The following is a 24,520-nucleotide window of genomic DNA, read 5'->3' as shown; positions in this document are numbered from 1 at the left end:
GCACTCCAGCAATGCGTCACTTTTATGTTTACAGATATGTCAGAAATACTGACGTATCTGTAACTCCTTGCGACATGATTCGTCATACATTAAATATGACACATCTGGATTGTCGTAAGGAGTGCGCACAGAAAAGTGACGCATCGCACCAGCGGTGTAAAAAAATGCGCCTCGTTGCACTATATTTAAAAAGTGACGCATCTACCTAAAAAAATGCGCCTCGTTGCGCTATATTTAAAAAGTGACGCGTCTACCTAAATGCGTCACTTTTTAAATATAGCGCAACGAGGCGCATTTTTTTACACCGCTGGTGCGTCACAAAAAGTGACGCACAGGCGGCGCAAAACTGGCAGCGCAAGGCCTTCATAAATATGGTCCTGGATTTTCCCCGTGCTTCGCTCCCCGGTGCGCTTCCCGGTGCGCGTACCGGGCGCTCCCCCCGCACAAATCGAAAAAAATATTTTTTTAAAATGCCCCGCAGGACCCTATTTTAGCCCCCACATTAAACCTAGGGGGTCAGGAGGGGGTCTACCCTGCCCCCTTTTGGTCAATTCCCCCCTTTGTTTTTGCCACCTCTTGTGTCTCGATTTTACCGAGACACAAGATGGCGGCCGCTCCAGACTGTTTAGAATGTTTACAGACACCCAAGAGCCAGCTTTCTGCGCGCAAGTCGCGTGGCGCGCCCGGTGCGCTCCCCGGTGCGCGTACCGGGGCGCGCCTATAGATATATATATTTTTTTGAACCTAAATTACTCAAAATCCACTGGAGCACATATCTTGAGACATAGCAAAGGCACATCGGGCTTCCAGTCCCTACAATTTTGCCAAGTTTGGTGGAAATCCATTCAGCCGTTCGGGCTAAAAGTGAAATCGACCGCCCTATGGAAATTAACATAGAGAAAACGCGTTTTGGGACCCCCCTTTTATCTCGGCTCCCGCTTGACGAATCCCCCCCAAACTTTCAGGGAAGGACTGGGGCACCGCGAGGCCATTTTGAGGAAATTTTGAGGCAGATTCGTCAACCGAAGCCAAAGTTATTCCAAATAGAATTTTGAGATTTAACATTGAAAAAAATCCTAACTATAACTACCTACTGGCGACCGCCAGTAGGTAATATATATATATATATATATATATATATATATATATATATATATATATTCACTGAAAAAACCATAGGTTAGAGACCATATATAGTTAGCTGGACATTTTATTGACATAAAACCAATGAAATTCCATATATAGTTAGTTGCACTAACTATATATCGCGCACCCGCAATCCACTGCTGATGATGTCACATATTACATCATTCATGACATGGTCAGTGACATCACTGATGACATCACTGATGACATCTCAAATGACATCACTGATGACATCACTGATGACATCTCAAATGACATCACTGATGACATCATCTAGTGTCTGTGTGTTTTTGTAAAGTTTAAATATGTTTTACATATTGAAGAATGAGTGGATGTATGGAAGACTGAGTGTGTGTGTGGCTGGCTGGGAGGTGTGTGACTCTGTGCATATCAATGTGTACTTGTATCAGTGATTGTATAAGAGAGTAAGTATGTGTTAGTATATGTGTGAAAAGTATGGTGTTCTGTGTTTAACTGTATAGATGAGGAAATCGAAGTGTGATTGATTCTTCACAGGACTGACTAGGTGTATGAGTGCATATGATAGTCTTGTAATAATGAGTGACTGTATGTATGAGTGATTGTATGGGTGAATGAGTGAATGTGTGTGTAGACGTAGGAATCAGTGAGTGCGTATGTAGTAACTGGTATTGGTGTGTCATGATGTCATCAGTGATGTCATTTGAGATGTCATCAGTGATGTCATTTGAGATGTCATCAGTGATGTCATCAGTGATGTCACTGAAGTATGGTGTTCTGTGTTTAACTGTATAGATGAGGAAATGGAAGTGTGATTGATTCTTTACAGGACTGGCTAGATGTGTGAGTAACTCCATGGATGAGTGGCAGTGTGTGAGTGTCTGCATAGGTGTATGAGTGCATATGATAGTGTTGTAATAATGAGTGACTGTATGTATGAGTGATTGTATGGGTGAATGAGTGAATGTGTGTGTAGACGTAGGAATCAGTGAGTGCGTATGTAGTAACTGGTATTGGTGTGTCATGATGTCATCAGTGATGTCATTTGAGATGTCATCAGTGATGTCATCAGTGATGTCATTTGAGATGTCATCAGTGATGTCATCAGTGATGTCACTGACCATGTCATGAATGATGTAATATGTGACATCATCAGCAGTGGATTGCGGGTGCGCGATATATAGTTAGTGCAACTAACTATATATGGAATTTCATTGGTTTTATGTCAATAAAATGTCCAGCTAACTATATATGGTCTCTAACCTATGGTTTTTTCAGTGAATTTTCAAGGTTTTGTAAATGCAAATTCCTAACTATATATGGTCTATAACCTATGGTTTTTTCAGTGAATTTCATTGGTTTTTTAAAAGCTAATATCTATAGCTGTAAAATATATTCTTTATTACGTGACGTATCACGTAGCCACGTGAGACGCCTCATGACGCGTCACATAACCGTGACGTATCGGCTCTGCAGCGCAAACAAACCCGTAACGTAAGCGTGCCGGAGCACGCTTACAGATATATATTTTTTTTTTAACCTTAATTAGACAAAATCCACACGTGCACATATCTTGAGGCCTTGCAAAGGCACATCAAACAAACAGTCCCTACAATTTTGTCAAGTTTGCTGGAAATCTATTCCCTTAATTTTTTTTTACTGTTTCTCTTGGTTTTCCCCTTGTTACGCTTACCGGGACGCTACCCGGTACGCGAACCGGACGCTCCAAAAACACAAGATGGCGGACTCCCGTTACGCTGCCGGTTAGCTGCCCGGTTCGCGTACCGGGAAGCGCCTCTACCGTGAAAAATCGCAGGGGACTTTAATATCCCCCTCATCAATCCTAGGGGGTCAGGAGGGGTTTACCTTGCCCCCTTTCCTTCATTTCCCCCTTCTTTTTTCACCACATCTTGTCTCTCGGATCTACCGAGAGACAAGATGGCGGCCGCTCCGGACTGTTTACAATGTTGACAGCTACGCTGCCGGTTAGCTGCCCGGTTAGCTGCCCGGTTAGCTGCCCGGTGAGCTGCCCGGTTCGCGTACCGGGACACGCCTCTACGGCGTAAAATCGCAAAAAAATTATTATTATTTTTTTTGCCCCGCGGGGCACTTTAATATCCCCCTCATCAATCCTAGGGGGTCAGGAGTGGTCTACCTTGCCCCCTTTCCTTCATTTCCCCCTTCGTTTTTCACCACATCTTGTCTCTCGATCGTACCGAGAGACAAGATGGCGGCCGCTCCGGACTGTTTAGAATGTTGACAGACACCGGAGAGCCAATCAGCTTCGCTTCGCGAAGTTCCGTTACGCGTCAGGTACGCAAACCGGGGCGCTAACCGGAGCGCTGTCACAGATATATATATTTTTTTAAACGTTAATTTCTCAAAATCCACTGGAGCACATATATTGAGACATAGCAAAGGCACGTCGGGCAAACCATATCTACAATTTTGCCAAGTTTCATGTAAATCTATTCAGCCGTTCGAGCTAAAAGTGAGTCCAACCGCCCTATGGAAAAATGAATGGGAAAAACGTGTTTTGGGACCCCCCTTGTTTCTCGGCCCCCCCCTTGACGAAACCCCCCCAAATTTTAGGGGCTGCTCAGAAACGAAATGTGCCATTTTCCTGAAAATTTCAGCCAATTCCGTCCACAAACGCCAAAGTTATTAGACATAGAATTTTCAGAAATCCCATAGAGAAAAAATCCTAACTATATATACCCACTGGCTATCGCCAGTAGGTAATATACATATATAAACATATATAATCTGCATATCTATATAAATATAAATGCATGCATACATATACATATATGCATACATATGCATGTTATTTACATGAAAGTTTTAAAAACACTAATAAAAGCAAAGCTAAAAAGCCACCTCATTACAAACAGAATGGCTTTAACTTAAACGAGGGCGAAATCTATTGCATTTTCAATGCTTGTTTACTTTGGTTCTATCAAGAAGGCATTCAGATGTTTCACACATTTGCCATAAATTCTGAATGTTAGCACTCTAGTTGCTCATTAGATCACTGTAGTAAAGCTAGTGCTCACCAGGGAAGTCTGCTGCTAATCATGGTTTGCAGCCATTTTCCCGCATTTTTTACCCCGCAGACTTTCAGTCCGCATATCATTATCCCGCAAGGTCATTGACCTCGCATACCATTATCCTGCATTTTTTCAAAACGCATGTGCATTTATCGCGCATGCCTTTACAAAGAATTACGTTTTAAAGGCATGTATGGTAAATGCATTTGCGTTGTGAAAACCACGATGACGAGAGAGGTAAGTGGGTTTGTGTTAATTTTTTCGTGGGTTAGTGATTGTGTAGTGTAGTGTAGTGTTGTGTAGTGTAGTGTTGTGTTAGTGTAGTGTAGAGTTGTGGTGGTTGTTTAGTGTAGGTTCATGCTGGGGGTAGTGTTTTAGGGTTTAGGGTTGTGTTGTAGTGTTTGCGTAGTGTAGGGTCATGCTGGGGGTAGTTTTTTAGGGTTTAGGGTAGTGTTGTAGTGTTTGCGTAGTGTAGGGTCATGCTGGGGGTAGTGTTTTAGGGTTTAGGGTTGTGTTGTAGTGTTTGCGTAGTGTAGGGTCATGCTGGGGCTAGTGTTTTAGGGTTTAGGGTAGTGTTGTAGTGTTTGGGTAGTGTAGGGTCATGCTGGGCGTAGTGTTTTAGGGTTTAGGATAGTGTTGTAGTGTTTGCGTAGTGTAGGGTCATGCTGGGGGTAGTGTTTTAGGGTTTTGGGTAGTGTTGTAGTGTTTGCGTAGTGTAGGGTCATGCTGGGGTGTAGTGTTTTAGGGTTTAGGGTAGTGTTGTAGTGTTTGCGTAGTGTAGGGTCATGCTGGGGGTAGTGTTTTAGGGTTTTGGGCAGTGTTGTAGTGTTTGCGTAGTGTAGGGTCATGCTGGGGTGTAGTGTTTTAGGGTTTTGGGTAGTGTTGTAGTGTTTGCGTAGTGTAGGGTCATGCTGGGGTGTAGTGTTTTAGGGTTTTGGGTAGTGTTGTAGTGTTTGCGTAGTGAAGGGTCATGCTGGGGGTAGTGTTTTAGGGTTTTGGGTAGTGTTGTAGTGTTTGCGTAGTGTAGGGTCATGCTGGGGGTAGTGTTTTAGGGTTTTGGGTAGTGTTGTAGTGTTTGCGTAGTGTAGGGTCATGCTGGGGGTAGTGTTTTAGGGTTTTGGGTAGTGTTGTAGTGTTTGCGTAGTGTAGGGTCATGCTGGGGGTAGTGTTTTAGGGTTTAGGGTAGTGTTGTAGTGTTTGCGTAGTGTAGGGTCATGCTGGGGGTAGTGTTTTAGGGTTTAGGGTAGTGTTGTAGTGTTTGCGTAGTGTAGGGTCATGCTGGGGGTAGTGTTTTAGGGTTTAGGGTAGTGTTGTAGTGTTTGCGTAGTGTAGGGTCATGCTGGGGGTAGTGTTTTAGGGTTTAGGGTAGTGTTGTAGTGTTTGCGTAGTGTAGGGTCATGCTGGGGGTAGTGTTTTAGGGTTTAGGGTAGTGTTGCAGTGTTTGCGTAGTGTAGGGTCATGCTGGGGTGTAGTGTTTTAGGGTTTTGGGTAGTGTTGTAGTGTTTGCGTAGTGTAGGGTCATGCTGGGGGTAGTGTTTTAGGGTTTAGGGTAGTGTTGTAGTGTTTGCGTAGTGTAGGGTCATGCTGGGGTGTAGTGTTTTAGGGTTTTGGGTAGTGTTGTAGTGTTTGCGTAGTGTAGGGTCATGCTGGGGGTAGTGTTTTAGGGTTTAGGGTTGTGTTGTAGTGTTTGCGTAGTGTAGGGTCATGCTGGGGGTAGTGTTTTAGGGTTTAGGGTTGTGTTGTAGTGTTTGCGTAGTGTGGGGTCATGCTGGGGGTAGTGTTTTAGGGTTTAGGGTAGTGTTGTAGTGTTTGCGTAGTGTAGGGTCATGCTGGGGTGTAGTGTTTTAGGGTTTTGGGTAGTGTTGTAGTGTTTGCGTAGTGTAGGGTCATGCTGGGGTGTAGTGTTTTAGGGTTTTGGGTAGTGTTGTAGTGTTTGCGTAGTGTAGGGTCATGCTGGGGGTAGTGTTTTAGGGTTTAGGGTAGTGTTGTACTGTTTGTGTAGTGTAGGGTCATGCTGGGGGTAGTGTTTTAGGGTTTAGGGTAGTTTAGTTGTTTAGTGTATGCTAAAGGCATATTCGTTCTAAAAGTTTTCCTTATTTTAATTTGCGGCCTAATAGTACATGCGGGATTTTTTTTGCGGACTGATGGTATGCGGGATTTCGTCATATATTCGCTAATCATACTTTCTATGGCAAAATGAACCCCCTCATTTTGTTCCTTTTTAAATTAAATGTTTTAAGAGTTACCACTTTATTCCAATCAAGATGGCTTCAGGTGTGCCATACCTTTGTAATAAGTAGGACTGTTAGCACTCTAGTTGTTCTTTAGAACACTCTGGGACATTCTGTCATTGGGCTATAGTTGGGCTACATCTGGCTGATATTTGGGCTACATTTGTTTTTTTTGTCTCTGGTGGCCATCTTTGGGCTACATTGGGCTACATTGGGCTACATTGGGCTACATTTGGGCTCCAACATATATATAGCCCAATGTAGCCCAATATATATTTTTCAAAGTTAATTTTCGTAAAAACCACTGGAGCCTATATCTTGAGACATAGCAAAGGCACATCGGGCTACCAGTCCCTACAATTTTGCCAAGTTTGGTGTAAATCCATTCAGCCGTTCAGGCTAAAAGTGAGGCCAACCGCCCTATGGAAAATTGCATGGGAAAAACACGTTTTGGGACCCCCCTTTTTTCTCGGCCCCCCCTTGACGAAACCCCCCAAATTTTCAGGAGCTGCTCAGAAACAAAATGTTCCATTTTACTGAAAATTTCAGCCAATTCTGTCCTCAAACGCCAAAGTTATTCGACATAGAATTTTCAAAAATCCCATAGGAAAAAAATCCTAACTATATATACCTACTGGCTATCGCCAGTAGGTAATATATATATATATATATATATATATATATATATATATATATATATATATATATATATATATATATATATATATATATTCCAGGAACTTCGTTATCGCATCCGCTATGACCAGGACAAAGAACGAACCGGACCCATTCAGATGAATTTGCAAATTTTATTTGTGCACTTCTCTCTCCGCCATGACGCGTTTCGGGCCCTTGAGCCCTTGATCCCAACACACCTGTCATGTTACTATTCATCACAGTGGGAGCTACCTGCCTCCCTGGGTCTTACTTGAACATAGTAACTCTGACTCTTGGCTGAAAGTATCACACAATTTGCGCTTCACCCTGGCATTGGTCTTAAATGCACAATATAACTCTGACTCTTAGCTGATAGCACCACACAATTCGCCCTTCAGCCCTTGGAGCATTTTTCTCCTAAATTCCCCCACCTCTCTGTACTTTCATACCTTGATACAAGTGCATGGTTGTAGGAATGCATGTATCTCACAGTGTACTAATTTCGAGTTTTCTAATGGATGTTTGTGATTATACCTCTTTGTGTGTTTAACCTCCTTCCTTTTTATTTTCTCCCGTATTTTCTCTTTTACCTTCCCGCACCTACCCAGGCTACTTACCAGGTATTTGTTCTATATTTCAGTCCTGATGATGATCCAAGAATTTCAATTGGGATCGAAACGTCGTCGACACCTGCATCTTAACTCCATACTTTAATTCATTATTGCCGTTGATCTCCACCAATGGATGAACAACAATGTCATATGCTACTTAAGATACTTAAGATACAACATCTTTATAGCATGGAAAGGGACTAAGGAGGGTGCTTTATCCTTTGTCAGACATATGAATGATACTTCCCTCAATCTGAGATTCACTGCTCATATTGATAAACAGAAGATACAATTCCTTTACGTGGAAATCTATATCTCTAACTGTAAGACCAATACGACCCTACCCAGAAAAACTACTGCAGGGAATGCTACACTCCATGCGTCTAGTAGGCATCCCAAACACACTATTGCTAGCATTCCGTATGGGGAGATTTTAAGAATCAAGAGGATTTGTAGCTCGCCTGATGATTTTGAGTCTTGTCTCAAGGATATGTTGACACGACTCGGAGCTAGAGGTTATTCTGAGGTTACCCTCAGTCAGGCTATTGACAAAGCAAAATCTAGAACCAGAGAAAGTTTGTTCCCTAACCCAACTAATACACCGATATTGGAGGGACCCTCTGAGCTTAGAGAAGATAGTCCTCGCATGATAACCACCTACAGCAGTGAAGACAGAAAGTTAAAAGCTATAATGAAAAAGAATTGGCCTATCATTCTAAGTGACCCTGTGTTAAATCACAAGCTACCTAATAACCCCACCATCACATTCAGACGGGCAAAGAGTATGGGTACCATATTAGACAAATCTGCTCCAGAACTTAAAGCCAAAATTCCTTGGCTTTAACCTTCCAAAGGCTTCTTCAAGTGTTCTAGCTGTCGTGCCTGTAAATTTGGCATCAACACCACCCATTAGTCCACCCCTTTTTGTGCTGTCCCTAGACCCATTAATGGCAATTACAATTGCAAAACGGATCATGCCGTTTATGTCCTGACATGCACCTGTGGCCTAAAGTACATAGGTAGTACCAAACTTCAGGTGCATGTCAGGATATTACAACATCTTCGGGCCATTTTACATAATGGTCCGGCTTATCCGATTGCCCGCCACTTTAGGAGAGTTCATAATAATGACCTGTCCTGCTTAAAATACTTCGTAGTGGGGGCGATATTGCCATTAAAAAGAGGAGGTGACCGAGAAACTCTATTAAGACAGCTTGAAACTAGAATGATACTTGAATTTGATAGCCGCTGGCCTAATGGAATAAATAATTTAGATGAATTACATCACTTTTTGTAAAGTCTGGACATATTGTACACATAGTCCTCTGTACCCTATTCTATATACTCCCTGTCAGTTAGGTTCCCTATTGAAGGTCGAGTGGGTTAGGGGATCATGATATGTTTTATGGCCAGTCTAATCGTTACGTGACTATTCTGTCTTTTTGCAATTAACCTGTATATTTCTCTATTTATTCCAACATTTATTGTGATGACTGTGTTATTCCTTGATTTATATATTTGCAGTATTATATTTCTATATAGTATGTATATACATTTATATATATTTTTTTTTTTTCGAGAATTGTTTACAATACTGAAGTGATATCTTATGTGTATCAAATGTTCGGTGTGTAAATATATTAATTTTATATATATTTATAGATATTTTTAGGTTGTGGGTTTTAACTTTTTGATACCTTTAGATACTTTTTTAGACATTTTTTGATACTGATTGTTTTTAAGAGATATATGAAAATCATGGATATTTTACATTATATAGCGATTATATCTCAGGGATTTGATAAGCTCCTAATATAAATTTGATGTTGTCTCTTGATCTCGTTAGTACTGCACTTTTCTTGCTGCTTACTTTGCACATATATCTGCACAACTTTATTGCACTTTTTTCCACTTTATTGCTGCTTGCTTGTATTTTTGCACATGAAGATTATAACTGTTGAATAATTCCTGACATGTACGATATGTATTTAAGACCCTCCTAGTTTTAGAGTCTTAAGTTACAGCTATAAAATTGTATTTATACAGTTATTATTCATCAAACCTGATTTACATATGTAATAATAGTTAGATGTTGTTTTGACATTTATTTAAAAAATGTATGTCATAATGTTTTGTCAATTTTGTTTCATAGGTTGCTATATTGGGATTTATCCTGTAATATGTTATAGCTCCATTTGTACCAAATTTCTTGCTGCTTAAACTACAAGCAATAGTATTTTTTCACTTTTTATTTCACATCACGTGATTTGGGATGTCACTAGAAGTGGGTGTCAACATAATTAAGCAAATATAAAATAGCATTTCATTTGTGGCAATGTTACAGCGTGAACAAGGGCGTGTAGCCTGAAATGGGTAGCTGTTCTCTGTGGTTGGTGTTGCTGTAATAAACTACCTTTTGCTGATTCCTGTGGTCCGTCTCCCCCGTTTGCCGGCGTGCGCTGTGTTCGTAGCGCTGTGAGATCTGAGGAGGAGCCTGTATTATATATATATATATATATATATATATATATATATATATATATATACAGCCGGGAACAGTATCCTGTATGCTGACAGCAGCCACCCCTCCAATTTGATACGCAGTATCCCCTATGGGGAATTGCTGCGGGCTAAAAGAAACTGTAGCGATGACTCATCTTTTGAAATTGAACAAGAAGTTATGTGTAAAAGATTCCTTGAGAGAGGTTATAGTAAAAATATCATCAACAAAGCGAAACTCAGGGTCAAATCGTTACAAAGAAATGACTTACTGTATCCTAAAGTGCAAGAAAATAAAGATGCAGACACTGTGAGATTCATCACCACTTTTTCAGGGCAGGCAAACAGTGTAAGACACATTTTAAAAAAACACTGGCATGTGTTGTTAACTGACACTCACTTAAGTACTAATTTGAGCAGTAATCCTCAGATTACTTTCAAAAAAAGTAAGAGCTTAAAAGATGAATTAAGTCACAACCATGTAAGATCAAGGGATGTGTCCAATACTAGAAGACCGGCTGGTTTTCGCTGCTGTAAAAAATGTAAAGCCTGCAAGAATAGCACAGATTGCCAGACTCTGCCTATACCTAATCTCAATAGAGAATTTGTGATAAAAAAGAATCTGACTTGTACCACCACATACTGTATATATGTACTTATTTGTCCTTGTCAGAAATGGTATATAGGCAGCACGAAACATGAGGCAAAAAAGCGTGTGCTGGAGCACTTAAGAGCTATCAAAAACAAGACCAAGCAGTATCCTGTTTCTCGTCACTTTGCAGAATTTCATTACAGTGATGAGAATCAGGTGCGATTGGTGGTGATTGACAGTGTCGATCTGGGTATGAGAGGTGGGAATCGAGAATTGTCAATGCGCAAATTGGAATCGAGATACATTGTTGAGCTCGAAAGCCTTGCCCCTAATGGGCTGAATATTAGTGAAGAGCTGGCAATTCATTTACATGAATGATTGATACGTTTCTTTGTCTGAATACAGTCTGCTACAAAAGTATTTATATCATGTTTTTAATCTTTTATTTCTAGATTGATTATGGGCACTATCACTTATAAGGACAACTGATGGTTAGAAGATCAAGGCCTAAAGTTTCATGAACATGTAAATAATATGCTTGAATGTAGATGACATATGAACTGGTAACTAGCCCACTGGGGCGAGACTTTAACTTTCTGCCAGCCCACTTGGGCGAGACTTTGAAAATTTTGTCAATATCCAAATGTAGCAGGAATTAATTCGCTTTTCCTTGTAGTATTTTATTACTCACAGGATATAACACGCTGACATTATTAGAAAATAATGTCACTTACCAGGACTTGTTAGATTGCATGGAATCATGCTGAATTTGCATGTTATAAGATGGCCGCCACAGTTGATGACTAAAATCACGTGAGGTGTTGTTTATCTAAATGTATTTAAACATGGTGGCACTTTGTAACTACGAGCGTGATCAAGGGTTCATCCCCGAAACGCGTCGTTTTTCCTGTTGTTGAATTAAACCAAGCTGAAGCACTTGAGGTGTCCGAGTGGTTCTTTGAGACGAGTGGAACCTTAGGAGTGAATATATATATATATATATATATATATGAAGTAAACAGTCCAGGTTCCTAAAGGTGCAGGAACCAACGGTCGGGACCTCGCAAAACCTCGCAACCAGCAATCCAATGGAGCCTTCACAAAAGTAGAACCACAATGGGTGACAGGGAAAACGTATTTAATAGAAATGACGCGTTTCGCTCTACGAGAGAGCTTGATCACACAATGCGCCGAAAACAAAGCAATGTTTAAATACTAAACATAAACAAAGGGCTTCAATGACCACCACTGATAACATACGCCTTCTCCAGTTCATAGTAACAAAGGAAGGACTAAAGTTGCAACAAATGATATGGAAACAAAATAACGTTATATAAAACATAATGAATGCTTAGGCTTGCATAGTGACAAACATTTACGCAAAACAGGAAAAACTGTTTGTTTTGCGAGTGGATATTATATGCAATGGAGTGAAACATTAGAAAGATACTGTATTTACAAATAACAGTGACGGCAAGTGTCTAAACCAAAATAAGGTTACACTGTTATTATAAATTACAACTTGCAAAATGATGACATAGTGCCAAAAACATACTGATCCTGCTGACCTAATGCCAGAAAGTAATAATGCAATACTCAACAACCAATGAGTAACTAGGAATCACAACAAGTAAAGAAGGATATCATTCCAATTCCTAAATCAAACCAGAGCCCAAGAAATCACAATAGAAAAAATAAATAAGAATAGAAAGGTGTATAATACTTTAAAAATGAAAATAAATAATGAAACACAACGTGTAGGAGAAAGCACAACAAAACTTAAGAAAATAAATGGTGACAGCATAAAAATAAGAGGGAAAGAAAGTCTGTAAACTAGTCACAGCTGAGGACAAGAATTGCCCTGACAGGGCACGCATAGAAACGTCACTAACAAATATACAGTCAGGTGTATAATTTCACACATTACAAATTATAATATAATCAGAGTAATGAACACCTAAACAAAGTATATACAAATGAGGGTTGACCAGCCGGCCGACCGCTCTGTGTAAGTCTACACCACATCAGATAACTCACATATAAAGTTCAAAAAGTGAAATTAACTCACACTGACCACATACAGTTTATAAGAAATTGCTCAAATCTTCGGTCAGATTTAAACCGTTTGGAGCCTTAGTGTCTAAGGACAAAATTAAATTTGATTCTTTCTGCCGAAGAAGTTTCATTCTGTCACCTCCCCGTCCGGGTTGAGGTACGGAGCACAAAACTGTATATTCAAGATCTCTCAGTTTTTTATCATGAACAGCTCAAAAGTGCCGCGCGACTGGATAGTTATTGTCGCTATTAACAATTGCACGGATGTGTTGCAATATTCTCTGGTGTACCGGAAGTTTGGTACTTCCGATGTACTCCAGGTTGCATGTGCACTTCAATTTGTATACCACAAATTCAGATCTACAAGTGAGGTGTTCACGAATAGGTACAGGTGTGGAAGAAAATGCTGTATAGTAGTGGGTACTATTCTTAGCAAACGTGCAAGCTCTACACGAGGTGCACCGAAAGAATCCTGTCTTGGTGGTTAGAGTCTTTTTTGGCGGTTCTTCGGGCATAGATCTATCTAATGCATCACGCATACTGGGGGATCTTCTGAATGTGATGTTTGGACTTCTAGGAAGTATAGGTCCCAGAATGACATCCGTGAGGATTATAGGCCATTCAGACGTGATGATGTTCCTGATTTTATGTTCCTGTACACTGTAGTTAGTGATGAGCCGCACAGTATTTTCATCATTCGGGCTTACAGGAATTTTGGGCATTAGAAGTGTTTTGCGCTCAATTGCATATATATATTCTCTGAAAAAACCATAGGTTTCACACCAGTTAGAGTTAGCTGGAAATTTTACTGACATAAAACCATTGAAATTCCCATGTTATAGTTAGTTGGACTCACTATAACTTGCGCGCCTGCAATGCACTGCTGATGACGTCACATATTACATCACTCATGACATGGTCAGTGACATCACTCATGACATCACTGATGACACCATCGAGTGAATGTGTGTCTTTTTTAAAAATATATATGTTTTATATATGTATATTTAAAAGGATTTAAAAAAAAATGATTGGTTAACTGGCTTATTGAGTGTATCTTAGTGAATACATATATTAGCGAGTAACTTTTAAATATTGAAATATATGTATCAGTGTTTCACTTTGTGTATAAGTGGCTGCATGGGTTGGTGACTGACTCACTGTTTGTATGTGTTTTGAAGACAGCATATGTGCAGGACTGTATGGGTTGATGAGTGTGTGTATGTGTGTGTTACTGAGTGAATGACTGTCTCACTAGTGTCTTTATCAGTAACGACATATGTTTTAATCTAGTATATGTGAGTATTGATATATATAAGTGAGTATGTGTGAGAGTGAGACATTGTAAGAGTTCCTGTTTAAATAAGTATGTGTTTCTATAAGTGATTGTTTAAGAGAGTAAGTATGTGTAAGTTTCCTTAGAAGTAAGGTGGTAGTGTGTGTATAGTTGTATATGCAAATAAATGGATGTTCGATAGTTTATTTGCATGTGTGAGTATGTCTGTGAGTAACTTTTAGATGACTGTGGGTCCGTAACAGGATGTATAGGTGTATCACTACATATGATGAGTGAGTATATGTATGAGTGACTATATAGAACTGTTGATGAATGAGTGGATGTGTATATAGATGGTGGAATTACTGAATTGGTTGTTGTAACTGGTAGGGGTATCTTTTTTTTTTTTTAAATGTTAATTCTATTTTTGTATATGTGTTTCAAGGGTTACATTACACTGAAAGGAGGTCTGTCAGTCTGTCACAAGGATGATGTCATCAGTGATGTCATGAGTGATGTCACTGACCATGTCATGAGTGATGTAATATGTGACGTCATCAGCAGTGCATTGCAGGCGCACAAGTTAGAGTGAGTCCAACTAACTATAACGTGGGAATTTCAATGGTTTTATGTCAGTAAAATTTCCAGCTAACTATAACTGGTGTGAAACCTATGGTTTTTTCAGTGAATTTAATAGGTTTTTTAAATGCTAATTCCTGACTATAACTGGTGTGAAACCTATGGTTTTTTCAGTGAATTTACTAGGTTTTTTAAATGCTAATTCCTTTCAATATCGAGTTTGTAACCTACGATTTTTTTTTAATTTGCTGTTTTGTGTGAGGATTAAATAGTATTATTTTTTTATAATAATATTTTTTAAATATTTTTTTTAATCATTTTTTCCTGGGGCGCTCTGGGTCCGTGCACCGGTAAGCTCTCCGGAAAGCGCACCCAGAGCGCTACTTGCGTTCGTGAAAAAAATATGAATGAAAAGTAAATAATAACGCAAGACATTTAGTACCATACATATAAAAGCAGTTTTTTTGAATAAGGAAATGAAAATAATTTTGCATTTCCGTGAAACTATCAAAACGTCACTTAGGCGCGCCGCGTAAGCCCCTCCAGAAGCGCCTACGTTCGCGCCGCGTATGCACCCCGGAAGCGCCTACGTTCGCACCGCGTAAGAGCCCCCGGAAGTGCTTTGGTGCGCGCAGCGTCAGCATGTCAAGTCATGTGACCTTAAAATAACACTTTTCATTGGTTGCTAACACTTTTTTTTACAAAGAATGAAATCCCCACCCATTTCCTTCACTTCTTCTTTCATTTTTGTGACTGAAAGACCTGCCTTTTTGCTCTCGGTTCTTTGTAGGATATCTTGGATAATCATGGCTGCCAGACAATCCAGCAGTGAAGATGACTCCAATGATTTCATTGAATAAGAGCCTTCTCAGCCGAAGGTCAAAGAGCATTTCATTTGGAATTTTTTTTCCATACCTGATGACCAGAAGAAGGTCAATGCTCCAAAAGTGGAGTGCAGGATCTGTCACACAGTTCTGTCATGGGGTGACCCCACTAAGAAATATTCTTTTGGGGACTCCACAATGCTTCGCCATGTGGAGAGGGGGCCCCCCCAGAATTTTGCCCGGGAAAGTGTCAGGGCTCTGGCAGAAGAGGTTCCCAGTGATGGGGCCTCTACATCAACAGGAGGACCAACAACATCGGTGAGGGGGAGTTCACAAGAGCTGGTTCCGAACATTCAGCTTGCATTTAACAAAGGCGTCCTGAAATGAAGATACTGTGATCAGCTAATTTTATCTTTTGTGTATTTTGGTGTTAAATTGACTGTGCATTTTTAAAAAGGCTACCTCACCTTGTAGGATAATGTAAACTCACAGATTGGGTTGTATTTGTAGAACTCCCGCCCCGGTCCGCCGCGTCCTTGCTGGGCGTTTGTTGCGGAGGGTGGAGGAGGATCCCAACACTTCCGGGCTCAGGACGAAAGGTCAGCGCTCTAGTTGCCCCTACCTCATCTATAAATGTGTGTAGGACCGCGACCGCGCAGCGGACGCGTGCAGCGGGCGCGCCGGTAGCGCGCCGAAGTCGAGCCAAAGTCCAGCCCGTCTGCGCCCGTCCGCGGCCGGACGGGGCGCGGGGCCATAATCCCTGGCTTTCCCACGACTACCACTATCAGGTATGGCAGACAGGAATTGCTTGCCCTGCAACCTGACACGCCAGCAGGCTGCAAACATTCTCTGCATGCCCTGTCACTAAATAAATGCACCCTATGCAGTTTTGCTCCTGTCAGCCATGTCCCAGCAACTAACACGGGTCATACCATCAAAGCAGCCTTGCTTAATTGCAGATCTCTGCGTAAGTATTGTATAGAAATCTTCCATTTACTCGAGGATCAGAACCTTAACATAATATTCTTGACGGAAACTTGGCTGGATGAATACTCCGACCCGGATATTATTCAAGCCCTCCCCCCTGGATACGCTCTTTCCAGATTGGATAGGAAAGACGGTCGAGGTGGTGGCATCGCCATCGCTACGAAAGCCCCTCTAGTATGCACGATATCTCCCATCTCGGTAGACCACAGTGAAGCGGGCTCATTCACTATTAACACCGGCCCCAATCACTCTATATCGGGCATCCTGATATATCGACCACCTGGCAGGTTATATGACTTTACTTCCACCCTTATGGAAGCCATAACCCACCTAGCACTAAGGAAATCTCGTTTACTAGTGCTAGGGGATCTTAATGCCCACTTTGAAGACCCCTTAGACACTGATAGCTACTGATATTCAAGCTGAGCTACTCTCGATACAGCTGGAATTAAAAAACAAGGAACCGTCACATCAATTAGGGCACTTATTAGACCCTGTTTTTGGCAATTGGCATGGAGCTCAAACTTCAGCTCCTCAACCTATACCTTGGTCGGATCATTACATCATCCCCATCACTATTCAACTAGACAGAACTGAACAATATCGTCATCAGTCCATACGATATAAACGCAGAAAATGGAAAAATTTCTCATTAGAATCCTTTACTAAAATTGTCCAGGATGTAGGACCTCCTAGAGGGAATGATTGCGAGACAGCCAATAAGCATATACATAATGTTGTCACCAAGGCCCTTGACATCACTGCCCCAATTCGCACCACGACCAAAGACAGGAGAACAAAAAAAGCTGCTCCCTGGTTCAGTCAAGAACTTCAAACCATGAAGACAGCTTGTAAAAAGCTTGAAAGAGCTTGGCGCCAAAAATACTGCCCAGAAATTAAAGCCCAGTACAAGACAGCGCAAAGAGAATACAACAAAACCATACGTCTGTCTAAGGCAGCTCATTACCATACTCGCATTATGGAAGCAGATAACTCCTCTAAGGAACTTTACCAAATTTATAAAGAAATCTCCATAGTGGATGCGAATCCCTCCTCCCAAAACGACTCGGTGGAAACCTGTAACAAAATTGCCCAATACTTCTCAGGAAAGATTACAAACATCTATGCTAGTTTTTCCAATAATATAAAGTCGGCAACCGATTTTGTTGAAAATGCCAATCTCGTAAGCACTCCGGAGTGCCTAGGCTCATTTGAAGTTCCTCCCTATGAAGTACTGGCCAAAATGTGCAAAAAAATCAAATCAGGATCTCCCCGGGACCCTGCGCCTCCTAAAATTCTAGCGGAAGCTTTTCCTGTACTAGAACCTCATTTTAGACATCTGCTTCAAGTCTCCTTTTACTCAGCTAGCCTGCCTATGGAATGGAAACAAGCTGTTGTACTACTGATTAAAAAAAAGCCGAACATAAGTCAAGACATACTAGACAATCTACGTCCAATATCTCTGTTACCTTACCTTGCAAAGCTAGCTGAGAAAATTGCTAATGCCCAACTCATGGACCATTTAGAAGTCTATAATATTTTTCATAAATCCCTATCGGGGTTTAGATCTAATTTTTCCACAGAGACAGCACTCCTGAGGGCTACTGAAACCCTACGGGAAGGAGCGGACGAGGGTAAGACCATGGCTCTCATCATGTTGGACCTCAGTGCCGCGTTTGACACTGTAGCGCATTCCATCCTGCTACAGTGTCTAAACAAAGCGGGAGTAACCAATAAGGCACTGGGATGGCTGAAAGCCTTTTTGACTAACAGGAGCTTTCAGGTTCAGAGAGGGACTTTTCTCTCAGACAGCATGATGCTGGAACAGGGGGTGCCTCAGGGCTCTGCCCTGAGTCCCACCCTGTTCAATTTATACATGGCTCCCCTGGCAGAAGTTGTACAATTGTTCGGCGTAGAGCTTGTCTCTTACGCCGACGACACGCAACTTCTAATATCTCTGTCACAAGCCCCCTCAATGGAAGCAGACAACTTTAATGCTTGCATGAGTAAGCTGGCCACTTGGATGACAGAGCACTGCCTAAAACTAAATGGCACTAAGACAGAGATTCTTATAATCGGGGGCAATGAGGCAAAATGGACAAAAGAATGGTGGCCCAACTGCCTGGGTCCTTTGCCTACTCCCAACCGGGAAGCAAAAAATCTAGGTGTCTGGGTAGACAACAAGCTATCTTTTGACAGCCACGTCAAGAAAACAGTAGGCAAATGTTTTGGAGTAATGAAAACGCTCAACCGCACCCTTGACTTGCTGCCTCTGAATTCTAGACGCACCATGACACAGGCTCTAATCACATCCCAGATCGATTACGGGAATGTGTTGCTTCTGGGCACATCTGCCAAAAACATCAAGAGACTACAGGTTCTACAAAATTCTGCAGCACGTTTGGTGTTAAGGCTGCCTCGCAGAGCCCCTTCGAGCCCCTCTCTGGCAGCCCTCCATTGGCTACCTATTAGCAAGAGGATTGTTTTTAAAGCTATACTATGGTGCCACAGGATAATCCACCAAAAAGCGCCGTCTTATATGTCAGATTTGGCATCCCTGTATGAACCGAATAGATCCTTAAGATCGAAAGGAATGGGCCTGCTTAGAACATCACGCCCCAGAAAAGCTAGAATGGGAGGCAGATCCTTCCGCACTCTGGCAGCCAAGCACTGGAATCTCCTTCCTACGAACATTAGGCTAGAGACTAAAGAGGCCTCTTTTAGAAAGTTGTTAAAAACCTTTCTTTTCACCTCATAATGGCACTCCCCTCTCTGCTCTTGCTTGCTCTTCTCCACAGCGCGGGGACACGCCGGGAGGCGTCACCATGCGCTTTATAAACCCCTTTAAACTAAACTAAACTAAACTACTTACCTTTGGGGAGCAAAGTGTTCTGCTCATGGTTCGAGCATTGGAGAACCATCGCTGCCGTTCCCAGCCCTAATTTTTTTTGGTTTTTTTGCTCCTGTTGAGCAGTTTCCATTCCCTGTTTTTTTTTTGTTCTAAAAAAAGAAAAAAGAAGAAAGAAAAAAGTTCTTTTCAGAACTACCTCCAATTTATAAAAAAAGGCTACATTTTTTAAAAACTCTGTCATTCTTTTTTCCCAATGGTACGCTCCCCGGTCCGCTCCCCGGTGCGCGTACCGCGCGCTCCCCCGCGCAAATCGAAAAAAAATTAAAAAAAATGTTTTGCCCCGCGGGGCCCTTATATGGCCCCCACATCAAACCTAGGGGGTCAGGCGGGGTCTACTCTGCCCCCTTTTGGTCATTTCCCCCTTTGTTTTTGCCACCTCTTGTGTCTCGATCCTACCGAGACACAAGATGGTGGCTGCTCCGGACTGTTTGGAATGTTGACAGACACCCGAGAGCCAATCAGCTTTCCGCGCGCAAGTCGCGTAGTGTGCCCGAAGCGCTCCCCGGTCCGCGTACCGGAGCGCGGCTATAGATATATATATATTTTTTAACCTAAATTACTCAAAATCCACTGGAGCACATATCTTGAGACATAGCAAAGGCACATCGGGCTACCAGTCCCTACAATTTTGCCAAGTTTGGTGGAAATCCATTCAGCCGTTCGGGCTAAAAGTGAGTTTGACCGCCCTATGAAAATTAACATGGGGAAAACACGTTTTGGGACCCCCCTTTTATCTCGGCCCCCACTTAACGAATCCCCCCAAACTTTCAAGGAAGGACCAAAACCTCCGCGAGGCAAATTTGAGGAAATTTTCAGGCAGATTCGTCAACCGGTGCCAAAGTTATTCGCAATAGAATTTTGAGATTTTGCATTGAAAAAAATCCTAACTATAACTACCTACTGGCGACCGCCAGTAGGTAATATATATATATATATATATATATATATATATATATATATATATATATATATATATATTACCTACTGGCGGTCGCCATTAGGTATATATAGTTAGGATTTTTTCTCTATGTAACTTTTGAAAATTCTATGTCTAATAACTTTTGCGTTTGTGGACGGAATCGGCTGACATTTTCAGGAAAATGGCACATTTTGTTTTTGATCAGCCCCTGAAAATTTGGGGGGGTTTCGTCAAGGGGGGGCCGAGAAAAAAGGGGGGTCCCAAAACGCGTTTTTCCCATTCATTTTTCCATAGGGCGTTTGGCCTCACTTTTAGCTCGAACGGCTGAATGGATTTACACAAAACTTGGCAAAATTGTAGGGACTGTTAGCCCGATGTGCCTTTGCTGGGTCTCAATATATGTGCTCCAGTGGATTTTGAGAAATTAACGTTTAAAAAAACAGATATATCTGTGACAGCGTCCCGGATAGCGCTCCAGATCGCGTACTTTTCGCGTAACGGAGCTTTGCGAAGCGAAGCTGATTGGCTCTCCGGTGTCTGTCAACATTCTAAACAGTCCGGTGCGGCCTCCATCTTGTCTCTCGGTAGGATCGAGAGACAAGAAGAGGAGAAAAACGAAGGGAGAATTTAATGAAAGGGGGAAAGGTAGACCCTTCTTGACCCCCTAGGAATGATGTTGGGGTTATTAAAGGGTCCCGTGGGGCAAATAAATTTTTTTATTTTTTTTGCGGAAGAAGCGCTTTCCGGTTCGGGAACTGGGTAGCGAATCGGGACACGAAACGGGAATTCGCCATTTCGTGTTTCGTTTTAATTAAATTACAAGATGGAGGAAAAACAATGTGAGAAATGGGTATAAGGGGGTACGGAAGACGTATCCTGACCCCCTCTGTTTTCTGAGGGTGGTTGAGGAGGCTCATATATGTTGATACTTGTCTTCCAGCGGCTGCGCGTGAGCGTTTTTTTTTTTTTTCGCTGCGTGACGTCTGTTAACGTTCGATTCGAAGGAAATCAGGAAGTGTTGACCGCCATTTTGTCAGTGCGAGTAAATATATTGTTAAAAATAATTGTTATAAATTAATCCGTATTGATAAACATTGTCTGCGCCATGTTGCTTTTTTTCCAATGCCACACTTTTGTCGTGCACGGCAGCCATTTTAGATGCCTTGACCAGACCCACTCTCTGCACGCCGCCGATCCTCAGCATGGCTCCCCACCCTCGCAAGCATCTTCCCCATGCACTGGTCACCCACGCTTTCTCTCTCATGCATGGGCCATAAACCTCCCCCCATCTTATGTACATATACATTGCCATTTTCAACAGTCGCCGCTTTTTAACATAAGTTAGTTCATTTCCGTGTTTTCCCCAACTGACGGGGTGTACATATAGCCATGTGGGGTCAATGGAAAGACATTTGTAAATACTGGCGGATTGCGTATAACCAGGTACATTCGATGCAATAGACGAGATGTAGTACATATGAGTTTATATTTGCTGGGTTATACATACAAGCCTAGAGATCGGCATAATACTTAGTCGGGGTCAATCAAGAAAAGGTTCCGACACATTATAGAATCATGTTCTGACTTTCTCTCCGGTGACATCTGGTGGCTTTGGTTGCAAATACTTACACCTTTGCAAATTGGTCGGGAACTAACCTGGTCGGGCTAATACTCAGGGGGGATCTTCGAATAATTTTTAGCGAATGGGTTTCCAGGCTCAGGCAGCGGTAGGTGTCAGTCGGGAGAACAATGGGGCAGCTTTGAGTTTCATGTCTATGAGGGTGCGAGAAGGAGGTGGTAAATCTTAAACATTGGCAACATTCCTAGTCCTCCAGACGGAGGGTACTTGGGTAAACCTCACCTCGGAATATTCCTTAAACTTTCCCTATTTAGTTAAACGTAGGAATTTATTAATTGGTGCACGTTATTCTTGGTTGTATTATTCGGGGTGCCAAGCGAAGTCATATTTTGTCATCCTGTAATAACCCGTCAAGTTTCTGCTTCAGGCTGCCCTCCCAAGCGCTGGGTTCAGAAAGAGACATAGTGATTGTTTGCTCGTCGTGTATTGGCACCACATTCAAACCCTTTTTCCCATCCCATCGGCCGTTAAGTCACCATTTTTCCGTACTTTAATCGACGTTCCGAAGTGACCTGCAGAAAAGAGGGAAAAAGAAGGGGCGGGGGCAGCGTTTAAAACACATCAGCGCGCATAAACCCGAAAAGGCTTTTACTTACTACATACTCGGCCTATCTCCACGGGATGCAGTCCCTACCATCTTGGCGTTTAAGCCCAGGGGGGACCGGTAATGTGGGAGAGATAATTATCGGAGGCCTGTGGATAGCATAGGTCGCCCAAGTGTGGCATTACGGATCGTGTGCAGGGGAGGGTCAAAACAAAGGGCAGTCGGTGTAAAGTGGGGGCGAGCTCATGCTCTCCTTTGAGGAAGAGAGATAACCTACAGTGGTACGGGGTCGTTTTCGTTCGTACTAGGGGGGCCAGGTGACATTCCTTCGGGGTGGCTTAGGGGCATTTAAAACAACTTCCCTGATACAGGTAGCATATAAAGTAGAGGCTAAATACCAGGATCTTTATCGATTGCTTTATGCTGTACAAAAATGAAAAACACATACAACAAACCTGGACCATTCATATTTGCAATGTTTCTGCGTACTATACTTTTTAACCCTTAACTAATGGAGCTGCTTCATTTCACCTGCTTTTTGAATTATTTTTTTTATATCGGAAACAGTGGCCATTTATTCGAAACTTACCAATCTACGCGTTACAACTATGTTTGCTTTTTCAAAAACCTTTAATAAAAATGTTGGTACACAAATACGGGCCTACAACCCCGTGGGCCGGCCACGGAGCAGGCTGGAACTGTAAATGGGGGGGGGGGGTATTTATTTGTCGAAAACATAACAGAGTAAGTGGTCGTTGATTTCATAGTAAAAAGTGTGACAAGTGCAACAAAATCATATCGATAATTCATTGTGAGCAAGTACCAAAAGTGTCGACAATTCGAACCTTCAATAAATACAGTAATCAATGATGCATTAGAACTTAATATCAATTCATTTTCCGAACGTGTAATCAGTACCCGTCCCATGTCAATTCATTGTTCGAACGTATAATCAATACCCATCCCGGATCAATTCATTGTCCGAACATATAATCAGTCTTATCCCATATCAATTCATGTGCTAAAAACTGCATACATATTTCATGATATCAAGGCTGAGCAATCGAGGCACAACATGGAGTTGAGAGTTTCATTTGTACCGGCGCCATTTTGGGTGAGGTCTGGAAGGTCCAAGTATAGTCAAAATGTCTCCACCAACTCGTGGTTGGACCGGGACCTCTTTCGGCAGTCCAAAAGTTTTCGTTGAAGGGTAGCAGAGGGGACTGGCGACATGAACCATCAGTGAAAGTGGGGTGGGAGGCAACAATCTCTCCTACCGGGTCATACTGGTGTCCCACCGGAACTGATCAAGTTGGTAGTCTTGCAGGATTTTGGTCATTTCAAGACTGAGGCCGGCGCCGGCATGAGCGCGCCGACGTCCCGCGGCTACGTCGTGGTCGTTCTGTGGGTGATCATGGCAGTCATTCCCCATCGGGGGTGTCTGCGGGGGTCGGGGGCCCCCGTGGCTCTTATAGAATCTTCAAAGTCGAGGAGAACGTTTTTGGACGCAGGACTCATTTTCTAGCTGAACTCAGAAGCGCCGTTGCACCGCAACAGTGGACGAGACCCCCGCTGGGTGAGCGGAGCATCATTGCCTCGCAATAGTGGACAAGACCTTTTGTTGGGTGAGTGGAGCGTTGGGGGTGCAGCTGAGGGGCCCCCACCTGGGAGGGTGGGAGAGGCTCGTTCGCGCCGCCTCTCCCTCCCAGCGCACCCCACGCCGACACCTGGCGTTGATATCCGTGATGTCCGGACCAGGCGATAAGAGGGGGGGACGGAGGTATGTGCAAGACATCCCCCCCACCATTGTCGCAGCCATTATTGAAGAAAGAAGAGGGGGGGGGTCGGAGGCAGAGGCAAGACATCCCCCCGTGGCCTGCAGGGCGCCGCTTCAGGGCCGAACGGGGAGCTCATACCAAGCCGGGGCCAGACCAGGAGATATGAGGGGAGGGGGGGGTCGGTGGCATGTGCAAGACATCCCCCCACTGTTGTCGCAGCCATTATTGAAGAAAGAAGAGGGG

At 42.5% G+C, this 24,520-nt stretch overlaps 1 protein-coding gene and 1 pseudogene across 6 annotated transcripts in view; one reads left to right on the top strand and one right to left on the bottom strand.

Moving 5' to 3' along the window:
• Positions 1-24,520, bottom strand: part of LOC147707970 (amine sulfotransferase-like) — a 429,743-nt gene that overhangs the window by 152,648 nt on the left and 252,575 nt on the right. The gene's annotated exons all lie outside the window — the stretch shown is intronic.
• LOC147707971 (uncharacterized) lies at positions 10,323-18,958 on the top strand (annotated as a pseudogene).

This window comes from Lissotriton vulgaris, chromosome 6, assembly GCF_964263255.1.
Source record: "Lissotriton vulgaris chromosome 6, aLisVul1.2, whole genome shotgun sequence".
NCBI classification, from domain to species: Eukaryota; Metazoa; Chordata; class Amphibia; order Caudata; family Salamandridae; genus Lissotriton; species Lissotriton vulgaris.
The sequence above is the reverse complement of the archived record's forward strand: the minus strand, read 5'-3'. Positions and strand labels throughout refer to the sequence as shown.